The sequence below is a fragment of the Echinops telfairi genome, unplaced genomic scaffold (genome assembly GCF_000313985.2).
Source record: "Echinops telfairi isolate 266 unplaced genomic scaffold, ASM31398v2 ScPeMD7_4;HRSCAF=17, whole genome shotgun sequence".
Lineage (NCBI taxonomy): Eukaryota > Metazoa > Chordata > Mammalia > Afrosoricida > Tenrecidae > Echinops > Echinops telfairi.
This window is the reverse complement of record NW_022103900.1, coordinates 24,894,209-24,905,264: the sequence shown is the minus strand read 5'-3', so window position 1 is coordinate 24,905,264 and position 11,056 is coordinate 24,894,209. Positions and strand designations below refer to the sequence as shown.

The 11,056-nt window shown below is 39.5% G+C and overlaps 1 pseudogene; it reads left to right on the top strand.

The window, feature by feature from the left end:
- The first annotated feature begins 2,747 nt into the window (after positions 1–2,747).
- LOC123522587 lies at positions 2,748–3,477 on the top strand (annotated as a pseudogene).
- The last annotated feature ends 7,579 nt before the right edge of the window (positions 3,478–11,056 follow it).

Below are 11,056 nucleotides of genomic sequence, written 5' to 3'. Positions count from 1 at the left end.
TCACCACACCACACACACCCCAACATTTGTTGCTTTCTGTTTGTTTTTTATTGGGTTATCCTTGTGGGTGTTAGGTGGTATCTCATAGTTGTTTGGATTTGCTTTTCCCACATGGATAATGATTGGGAACATTTTCTCATGTGTTTATTGGCCATTTGGGTTTCCTCCTTTGTGAATCTTCTGTTTGAGTCTTGCCTAACTCCTCAGTGTGCTATTCAGTTTTTTTCCTGTTATTGTGGGTGGGGTACAGGGGGAGTATAGTGAATCCACCAGGGTCCCTTGTCACCCTGTGTTTATGTAAGGACAGTATTTGGTGGTACTGTTTTACTGTCTTGTGGTCTTGTAGGGTGTCAGAGAGGGGGTGAGATTCAGGCTTTTGGGGTGCATTGGTGTCTGGTATGGCTGTGATATCTGTAGTCTTGTGGTTGAGTTAGTTATCTTGAGAGACTATAAATCCGGTGAATCGGGCCAAAAGGAATAGGGATGGTGGAAGTGGCCAAGTGGGGGTGGGGGAATGGGGTCCATTCCTGTCACCTACCTAAATAGCCTAGAAGGGTGGAATATAGCACTGTCTTGCTCAGCAGGCCAGTGTCTTGTGTAGAAGGCTTGTTTTGCTGACTTACTTTTGTATGACCTTTGAACAGTCTTTCAAAGACTCTTTATCAAGCCCCAAACTGGTAAAACCTCTTTTTTGGTCTTGGCCTAGGACTTTATCTCCTGGTGACTTTTCCTGTTTTGTTAAGTTAAAGCTTTGTTAATAAACCAGGTTTTCAGTGGCTTAGATTCAAAATTACAAAAAGGAACACAGCCTCATAATGAACACATTTTTTAAAATGTTGTTAAAGGGGCTTGTAGAGTATCCTGGTATCGAGGCTGTGCTGTGCTATCCCCCAGGAAAGGGGGATTAGATTGGCCAAGTGGGTTTGGGGCTCACTGGGTCTGAGTTCTCCTGGCCGCCCTCCTGTATCACTCCCAGTTCACTCCTGCAGGGCTCCATAGACTGTGCCCTGGGGATCTGTGGTCTGCCTTGGGTTAATAACCCAGGAGCTCTCCAGTTGCAGCAGATTAGTGTCCAATTATCTATCATTACCCATGCTGTCAGGCCACCAAGTGGAGCTGGGGCGAAGGGAAAGGTGATAGCTGATGTGGTTCCTCTCTTCCTGGGAGAGGAGGGGAGGTGTAAAGCCCAAGAATGCGTGAATGGAGAGGGGAGCCAAGAGGGGAGCTCCAGAGTGAGCTCTTGGGGCTAGTTCTGGAGGTTCTCCACGGGCCTGGGAATATGATCACCCTTAGACAGCAGTCTGAGGAAATTACTGCGTGCTAGTGATTCTCCAATCTTGGGAGCAGAAAAGGGTGGCAGACGCCATCCACTGGACCTGACAAGAGATTAGGAGAGCCTTCGGGCAGATATGGTGAACTTAGAGTGTTGCAACAAGCCCTTGAATTGCTCTGTGGACGAAAATCATAAGGGGAGGTCCAAATCACAGATCCTGGTACACTGGGATTCTATTTCTAGCACCTGGAATCTCAATGTTGGCTTCCTTACCTCTCAATTTTCCAATCTGTCAGAAGGAGCACCAGGTAGGTGATTCTACTGGACACCAGCTTTACTCCTCCTCCAAGACTGTAACTCAGACTGAATAAAGAGCCCAGTCTTTCTCCTGAGGAGAGCCTGATGGTGTCGAACCATTGACCTTGTGATTAGAAGCCCAACGTGTAATAACTTTTCCACCAAGGCCTCATCTTTATATTTTGGATGATGCATGGTAGATTTGAACCCCCAAACTTGTGTTTAGCAGTCAAACGCTTACCCCTAGAGTAGACTAGAAAATCCTATGGGCAGTTCAGTACTGCCACAGAGAATGGCGACGAAATGCAAATAGACTCCACAGAAAACAAGGTCACAATGAGGCACAACGTTTCAGAGGAGGATAAGGTGGAGCAGAAAATCTCACTGGAAAGATGGGCAGAAGCAAGATCTTAGTTCCTTGTGTATCAGCCATATTTAAGAATGTGCACTCTATTCAGGAAGTGATATGGAGCCACTGTAACAATTAAATATCTGAGATGATTAATTTTATGTGTCAACTTGGCTAGGGTGCAGCTCTCAATTGTTTGGCCAAACACTATTCTAGCTGTCATCATGAAGCAAGTGCATGTGATTAAATCAATTAGCCTTGGGTAGAGTAGATTCCCTTCCATAATATAATCTTACGTAGCATGATATAATTACCTCATGTGTAATGTAACATAATCATCTTCCATAACAGTTACTAATTTAATACAATCAAGGCCATACCAGTGTAGGAAGTATCCTAAAATGAATCACTTATAAGTTACAAAAGAGACTAGAACAGACACACATACACACATCTAAATGCCCACAAACAGAAGGGCTTATAGAGAACATGTGAGGATCACCTACTGGCAAAGGAACATCATGGATCACCACAGACACCAGAACTAACAGAGAAAATTACAGAAGAAATATAACATGACCAAGAACTTCATTTGGGCATTTAGTTTCCCAGACAATGAGACTATATCTATGCTACATTAGTTTTGGACAACTAAAGCAATAGGAACATAATATGGTCCTATTTCGTTTTGATAAATGACTGAAGAACAAACCTGAGAGGGACAGAAATGAAAATAGGGTGCCCTGGGATGATTCTGTCCTAGGCTGCTGCTGATAACACTTCATTTCTGATCTCCATTTCTCCTACTGAGGTGTGTACCACTAGCACATGGAAAATGGATATAGACATGAGTCCCTGAGTCCGCAAAATGATCTTTTTTGATGTAAACCAAAGGATGACAAAGAAGATCACTTTAAGGTGGATAATGAGGAAAATTAGCACCAGTTATCTGTAAGAACAGTCAGGTTAGGGGCAAATGCAAAGGGTGAAATGCACATTGTTGAAACAGAGGCAATAAATTATGAAGGCAGTCCAATTAAAGTAATACTGGCAACTTTGTAATGTCTGTACAGCCAATGGTTTCCCTTGGGAGGTTTGCAATAACATCATCATTGGTCTTATGGTTGAAATGTGGCTCAGTGCATACTCATGCACAACATTTAGTGCTGTGGAGGAAGATGAAGAGTCAGATGAAGAAGAGGAGGAAGATATGAAACTTTTAAGTATATGCAGAGATCAATCTGCCCCTACCAGGAGTAACAAGATTCTACAGAAAAAAGTAAAACTCACTGCTGATGATGACAATTTTTATGACAATGAAAATGAAGCAAAAACTCCAGTGGTGAAATCTATAAGGGATACTCTGGCCAAAAATGAAACCATAATGGGAAATACACAAAATCATCAACACCAAGGTCAAAGGGTCAAGAATACTTTTTTTTTTAAAGTCAGAGGGCAGATCCCCAAAAAAGGACCTAGTTCTGTAAATGACATTAAAGCAAAAATGCAAGCAAGAATAGAAAATGTACATTGGACAGTCCTGGGCACTGCTAGCTGATTAAGCCCAAAGTTAAAGAGAGGAAAAAGAAAACAAACGAGCATCATCCATGCTGAGTGTCATCAACAGTCCAGACTGAGTCTTCCCTAATAATCTCAATCCCCCGTCCACCCACGCCCCACAGGTGGAAAGCAAGCTCATTCTGATTTCCTAAAGCTTTTTCCTTTGACTCAGTGCACCATACGCTGCCCTTTTGTGCATTTACCTCTCCTCTCTTCTTTTTTTTTTTCCCCAAACCATTTTATTAGGACATAATCCAGACCTCATACTGTTCAAGAGTTCAGTCATACCAAGCAGTGTTACACAATTGCTATCATTATCATTTTCAAAACTTTTTTTTCCTTTTGTGTTCCTTGACATGATCTCTCCATTACCCTCCTCCCTACTGTACCCCCCAGGAAACCTATTCTAATTGTTGTCTCTATAGATTTGCCCAGCCTGGGTCTCATATACTGAAAAACACAGAACAATACATAATAGAATCAAGAAAGCTACCAACAATAATAAAATACAACATAGATAAGCCCCAATTTTGGAGAAAAAAATATAATATTAAAACCAGATCAAGTTCAAAGTGTATTAAAGGGGAGATCAAACAGCAAGCTTTTAACCATTCAAGTCAGCTTTGTCATTTTAATCTATTATAATCATCTCTCCAATATTCTCCAATGACCAGATTATTCCCATCCCTCAATTGGAGTCAGAGGGGAATCATCAGACTTTTTCCACGTGTATATCTTGTGAATGTATTTTGGGCTTTCATTGTCATCCATAACCTTCTGCAAACCAGAATTTCACAGTTTAAGCTCTGATACCATTTCCACCTTCAGATTTAAATTATATTACTTGAAATCCTTGGATCACAGGTGTTGGTACTTCTTCTGTGTGGGCTTGGTTAGTATCTCACTTAGATGGCTGCTTGTTTGAAAACAATCCTTTAAGACCCCAGAAGCTATTCTTTCTGATAACTTGGCACCATTATCTCATCATTCTGGTGATTTTTAAAACTTCATATCTCCCTAGCTTTTCAATAGATATTTTAATAAACCAAACAAAAAAGTGAAAATAGGCAAGCCAGTTAGGAGGCTATTGTTGGGACCATGGATATAGCTGGTGAGGAGATGGAATGACACAGTGACTGTAACATGGGCTCAGATATAAGAACAATCGTAAGGATGGTGCAGGACCAGTGTTTCATTCTGCTGTACATAGGATCTCTATGAATCAAAACCAATTCAACAGCACCTAACAACAAAAATAAAACTATTAAAAATTTTTGAAATATTTTTTTAATTTAAAAATGCATCAAATAAGTCCACATAGAAGAAGCACACTGAGTTAGTGAAAGTTTATTGTGCCAACCTGGCCAATAAACACATGTGGGGTTAATTGAAGGGCGGAGGGATAAATGACTTGGTGAGCCTCGCCTTCCTAGTTCTCAGGTCTCTTGCTTTCTGATGGTCGGACCAGGGTGCAGCTGCCTTAGCCAGTTCCTTGCTTCAGCTTGAAAGGCTCACTTCCTGCAAAACATCCCCAAGGAGAAGCCACATGGAGCTACCCCAATGCATCCCTGGGTGCTGGAGCAGACGGGTGGAGACCCCTGCCAGTGCTGAGATGCTTACACATTCGGCTTTCCTCCTGCAGTCGGCGTCATGGTGTGTGTTTTGTGAGATGGAAGAGGAGAACTTTGTAGATTGGTGTCGGACATATGGGTTAATGTTGGACTTGTGGGCTTGGGCAGCACTGGGTTGGGATGTTTTCTTGATATGCACTTAACCTTTATATAAAACTCTCTCTTATACATGAGTTTCTGTGGATTTGTTGCTCTAACGTACCCAGACTAACAAGGATTGAAGGAGGGAATGATATAAAATTGTGAAGACATAGTAAATCAAGATATATTAATTGAATTAATGTTTCTTGGGGTGTGGCAGGGTAATGACTGTAAAACACCCAAAGCAGTCATCAAGAAATCAACACATTACAATTGGCAAATCTGCTGTAAAATATCTCTTTAAAATGATGAAAAAAAATATGTCAGTTTGAAGACTAAGATCCAAGTGTGGTATTTTCAATCACTTCATACTCATATGCATGTGGAAGTGGGCAATTAATAAGGAAGAGCAAAGAAGAATTCGTGTCTTTGAATTATGGTGTTGGAAAAGAATATTGAATATATCTTGGGCTGCCAGAAGAAGTTGGAAGAAGTACAACCAGATGTTCCTTAGAAGCAAAAATAGTAAGACTTTTTCTCACGTACTTTGGACATTAGGAGGGGCAACTCATTGAGGGATGGAAATCCATAAAAAAGAAGACCTTCCAGGAGATAGACTGGCAGAGTGGCTGCAATAGGCTCAAACATAGCCACAATCACCAGAATGATGCAGGACTGCGCTGTGTTCAATTCTGTTGTACTATGAGTCAGAATCCACTCAGTCGCATCCAATAACCGTAACAACTAGTTGCCTACAGATTGCCACTGGGCCTAGACCATTTAGAGTAAACAACAATTTTAAACTATTAGATATTCTAGATTTAGTTATAACCATGGCTAGCTAGGTAGTCTGAGAAATTATAAATTAACATTATTAGGCTGCTTTTCAAACAAGCAGCCATCTAAGTGAAACATCAACTAAACTTACATGAAAGATCACACCAACATCTGTGATCATAAAGGATTGTAAAGACTATAATGCAAACATGAAGGAGGGAATGGTATTAGAGTCTGACAGATGACAGTGGAAGGCCAAAATACATGAGTAGTATCTGCACAAAGAAGAAGCCTCTGGTGATTTCCCTCTAACCATAAATGAGGGATAACCTAGTTATAAGACAGAGAGTATCGAAGAGAAGATTATAGTAGATTAAAATGATAAATCTGATTTGAACGGTTGAAACCTTATCACTTGATCTACCTTTTGATACCCTTTGTACTTGATCTAGTTTTTTAACATTTTCTGGGATTTTTTCATATTACGGTTTGTCTCTGTTGTATTTTGTCATTGTTTAGTAGCCTTCTTGACTCCCTGTTATGTGTTTTTCCATGTATTTCAATATTAGAAAGCCAGGACCCAGGTCAAGTGAATCTATAGAGATAATATGTTGAATAAGAGTTCCTCAGGGGTATGGTGCCAAGGGGACAGGACGAGGGTGGAACTGAAGCAGTAAGGGGGTGCTAATATCAAGGAATTCAAGAAGGAAGAAAATGTTTTAAAAATTATTATTACGGCAGCAATTGTACAACACTGTTTGATATGACTGAACTATGGGATGGTATGATGTGTGAATTAGCTCCTAATTGGTTTCTAATTCCTAATGGTTTGGAAATTTTTTAAATTTGAAAGTTACTCTTTTATTTCCATTATTTACTAACTCATAGAATCCCCAAACTATTGGTTGAACAATATATTCTCAACACAAAAAAAGAAGGGAAAGCAAACCATTCGGTATTCTGAGGTCAGTGAGCAAACCACACTGCATTGAAAACTGTCATAACCTTTCTTAGGCAAGCACTTCTCTGGAAAACCACTTAAAAAGGTGTTTGGAATCCCAAGAAGGCTTTCACCCCATGAGTACCTTAATTCCTTGAGCATATATATTTTATGGTTCAGTAACAAACACGTTTATGAATTTGGGAACTCAAAGATCTTACCTCATTGCAAAATCTGAAGCTTCTACATAGAGCTAAACAAGAGTTTTAAAAAAACAGATCACTTGTAAGAGGAGATTCCTTTGTGGGTCAAAAATATATATTCTTTATATAATTACTTATGTATATTAATGTTTGTTGTATAAAGTATACGTTTTAATTATATGAATTAGATAAACCTGTTTGTCTTATCAAAAGATATTGTAGCTTATCAGACAGCAAAATCATTTAATAATCCTGCTGTCATTTTTATCCATTTTACACAAGTTTGTGGTATATAAAGAAACCACCCATAGCTTCATACCTCCTGTGAAAAAAATTCATCCAGCTGTACACATCCAATTTAACAGTAGTTGCTGTCACCTGGCATTTCAATTCTAGGATTTTAAAAACCATACAAGTCTTTCAGGATACTTTTATCATCATGCTTGATAATGGAGCTTATTCATCTCTCAAATCCCAAATCATACTCTGTTTGCCCTGATATCTCTCCCCATTCACCATTCACTGTGGGGAGAAGAGGGTCCCCAACAAATCGTCACAGGTCCGGTCGGCGCAATTGTATAGCGATAATAAGTAGAGATTATAGTAAAGTCACAGAGAGCATGAGAGATAGAGGAGAGATTGAATTAATGGAGTCAGACACAATTCATGGTAGCATGCTCACCTCAGCCCCACTTGGTGGTCTTCATGGGGAGAGCCCGGCCGTGAGAGCAGGAGAGAGCCCCAACTTTATTGCTAACCAAGGGTTATATCTCTTTAGGGGGACATGATTACAGGTAACCACAGGTCACAGGAAGGGGCAGTACAATTGGCATGCACATCATAGGAAGGGGATGTATGATAGGCATTAGCGTGAGAGGACGGGGATGAGCTAAGGGTGTGCCCATAGGAATGGGAAGGTCTAGGGGTACACATGTGACAAGATGGGCGGACCCTAGATTCATGGTGGCAGCCTAACCTTGGTCATCTTAGGGCCGGTTTGACCTCTCTGGCGTTTCCTACAAGGAAACAGACAACTACTATCCTTATCAGAAGGGAGTGGGCCCTACTTGTTGTGGGATAAACAGTGGTCTCTGCTTGGTCTAGATGGCTGATTGCTCTTAGGGAGAATGACCCCTGATCTACTCCTGATGACCTCCAAGTGTATAGTCATTCTCAAGCAGCTCAGTTTGGTATATCTTGAGGGGAGACAACTTGGGAGAAATCATTGTCTCCAGAAACAGACTGTAATTTGGTTTGCTGTTGTTCTTACAATGTCATAGATAATTTATGTGTTCAAGTATTAATCTCCCTTGTAGACTTGCTAGTGGACTTGGACTGTGTCTTATACATCTTAGAAGAGGATGGAAAATTGAGCGCAACTTGTTTCCTACTATAATAAGTGAGATAAAGAACCTCTAATAAAAAAGAGGATCTCTCTCACAAAATAAACTTTCGATAAAATTTTTCCTCCAGCAGTCATCATCACACTCTTGTCAGGCCTCCTTCAAACAGCTCACTTGTTTGTGTCTGAATGTCTCCTAAACACTAAGCAAAGAAATGCCTGGTACTATAACTATATTCCCATAGAAATGAATTACAAGTTCCGGAGTATAGCCCACCACTTTGGAAATATAGCGAGTCTATCAAAAGACTTAATAGCACAGGCTATTAAGAGCTCTGGGCCACAGGATTAGTAGCTCATACAGGCGTCCTAGAATCCAGTAATGGCCGCCTATGTATGTGTCTATGCAATTTCAGAGGCTTTCAAAAACATGTTGCAAATCCTAGCAAGCCACAGAATCATGCATAAAACCCTTGGTTAGTTTGAAGGAAAGGGCAGAAAAAAATCTTAGGCATTTGGAAATCAATCAATGAAGATTTATCGAGTAATTGGTGTCTAGAACTCTGCTGGATGCTCCTGGCAGTGTAAAAATAAGTAAATAGAAAGCAAAGTGCTTACTAATAACTGAGGTTAAAATGTGGAACAAGACCTCATATATGAAACTGTACCTTAAAAGTAGTAGTCAATACATATTTAAAGTTAAAACTGAGTACAGGTACTAGGTAAGGGTAACCACGTGTCCCAATTGGCTTGGATTGTTCTGGTTTATGCCTTTTATCCCAGCTTGGATGATAAATTACATGGTCATTTCATTCAAATAAAAGCATTTCCTCCCTTTGAAGTAATGATCTGTTTGCTAATTCTTTACTCAACTACAAGAAGTAGCTATCACTTTCTGCCCTTGGAAATATCACCTGGTATTCCATGCATAATATTTCTGAGGATGTTTGCTTGTATGTCTTACTTGTTTGTCTTGTTTATGTTTGTTTACGTGTGTGTGTGTGTGTGTGTGTGTGTACAACTCTATATGTGTAGGCTGTTAGAATCTGGTCACTGATGCCTACTTAGTTTGGTCTTGTAAAATATGAGTACTCTATTCTTTTTATTTAATCAGCGTTCTTAGTCACACTTCTTGCACTTAAAAAAGACAAAAAAGTATCTCCAAACGTGGAGATGAGGAACAAGAGAATTTTACCTTCTAGTTTATACTTTGGGTTCTTTAAAATTATTTTCTTTTTTTTTCAATTATTTTCTTTATGAATGTTTTGTCTTGAGCATAAAAATAATGTTTTATTTTTATCCTAAAGACAATACATTCATAAAATAGCATTTATTTTATTATAAACATAACATTGTTTTTGTTTTGATCAAATGTAATTTCATAAGAAAATATTTTTTAAAAGCAAAATCAGAGTGAGACATGTAATCTGTACAAATGTCCTCTATCTGCTAGCATCTCTCTTACATAAGAAAGCTAATGCTTCTAGGACTGTCTTAAAAGCCCAACACGTGTGAAGAGGACTTTTAAGCAGTGACTAGCCTCTTGCCACAGCGAGCACAAGGCAACCTATCCTGCTGCTGCTGCAATGCTTCTAGAGTCTGATAGTTTGGTCTGCCCTTCACTTTCAATCTCAGGAAAGCAGGGGAGAGGTTAGAGGGTGATAATAAATTTTTACAAACCTGGATGGGGAAGGAAAACTCCGGAGTGTTATGAGGTGTTAAATAAATAGAATGGGCTAAATTTTCTGCCCCATTGTCATGATGGTCTTCACACTTCTCACAATGTGGAGACAATTAGCTCTCAGCCTAGTTTGGAAAGATAAATTGCCAACTTCCAGGCAAGAGTGTTGATTTAGAATGTGTTTTGTGGGCCACGGAATTCTTGTCCTAATCAATTCTGACTTTAATGTTGATAAAAATACATATAAGGAAGAATAAATAAGCAAGACAGGGAGAAAATGATAGCAAAACTTATTCAAAATGCAAATGTTTTCGTCTTTCCCTCATTACTGGAGTTTTCCTGCAGGAACAGTAGTAGAGGGACCCCAGAGGCAGAATGGAACTAATACAGCTGTTTTAAGCTATCACTTAGAAGCCGTTCTTCTGTGGCACTTTGGGTGCAGATTCAAAATGGACATACAATTTGTCTATTTAACTATTCAAGTTGGTTTGCCCAAAGGGGCTTCTTCCCTGTTCTTTGTCCAGGATCCTTATCACCTTATATTTTATACCTATGGAGAGATCGTCAGTAATAACTAGAAGACCTGTCATCTTTCCTGTGTGGGATCAGCCTAGTTCTATTCAAGTCAGTTGAAGACAGTGCATCATTGGCCTTCTCATGGGATATATCCAGAGATGTATAAAATTCTGCAAATCTGTGAATACCACTATGGAATAAAGTAGGGTTTTTTCACACTCAAGAAAAGACAGAACAGAAAATTTAAGCAACCCAAATCTCCTATTTGGGCCTCCTTTTCCATGGCAGGCACCCTTCAAACCAATATGTTTCCATATGGATTAAGATTTGTAAATGGCTTTTTAGAGTTAACTTGTTTATGAATATGATAGGAATCGTGAAAGCAAAAAAGTAAGTATAAAAGTAG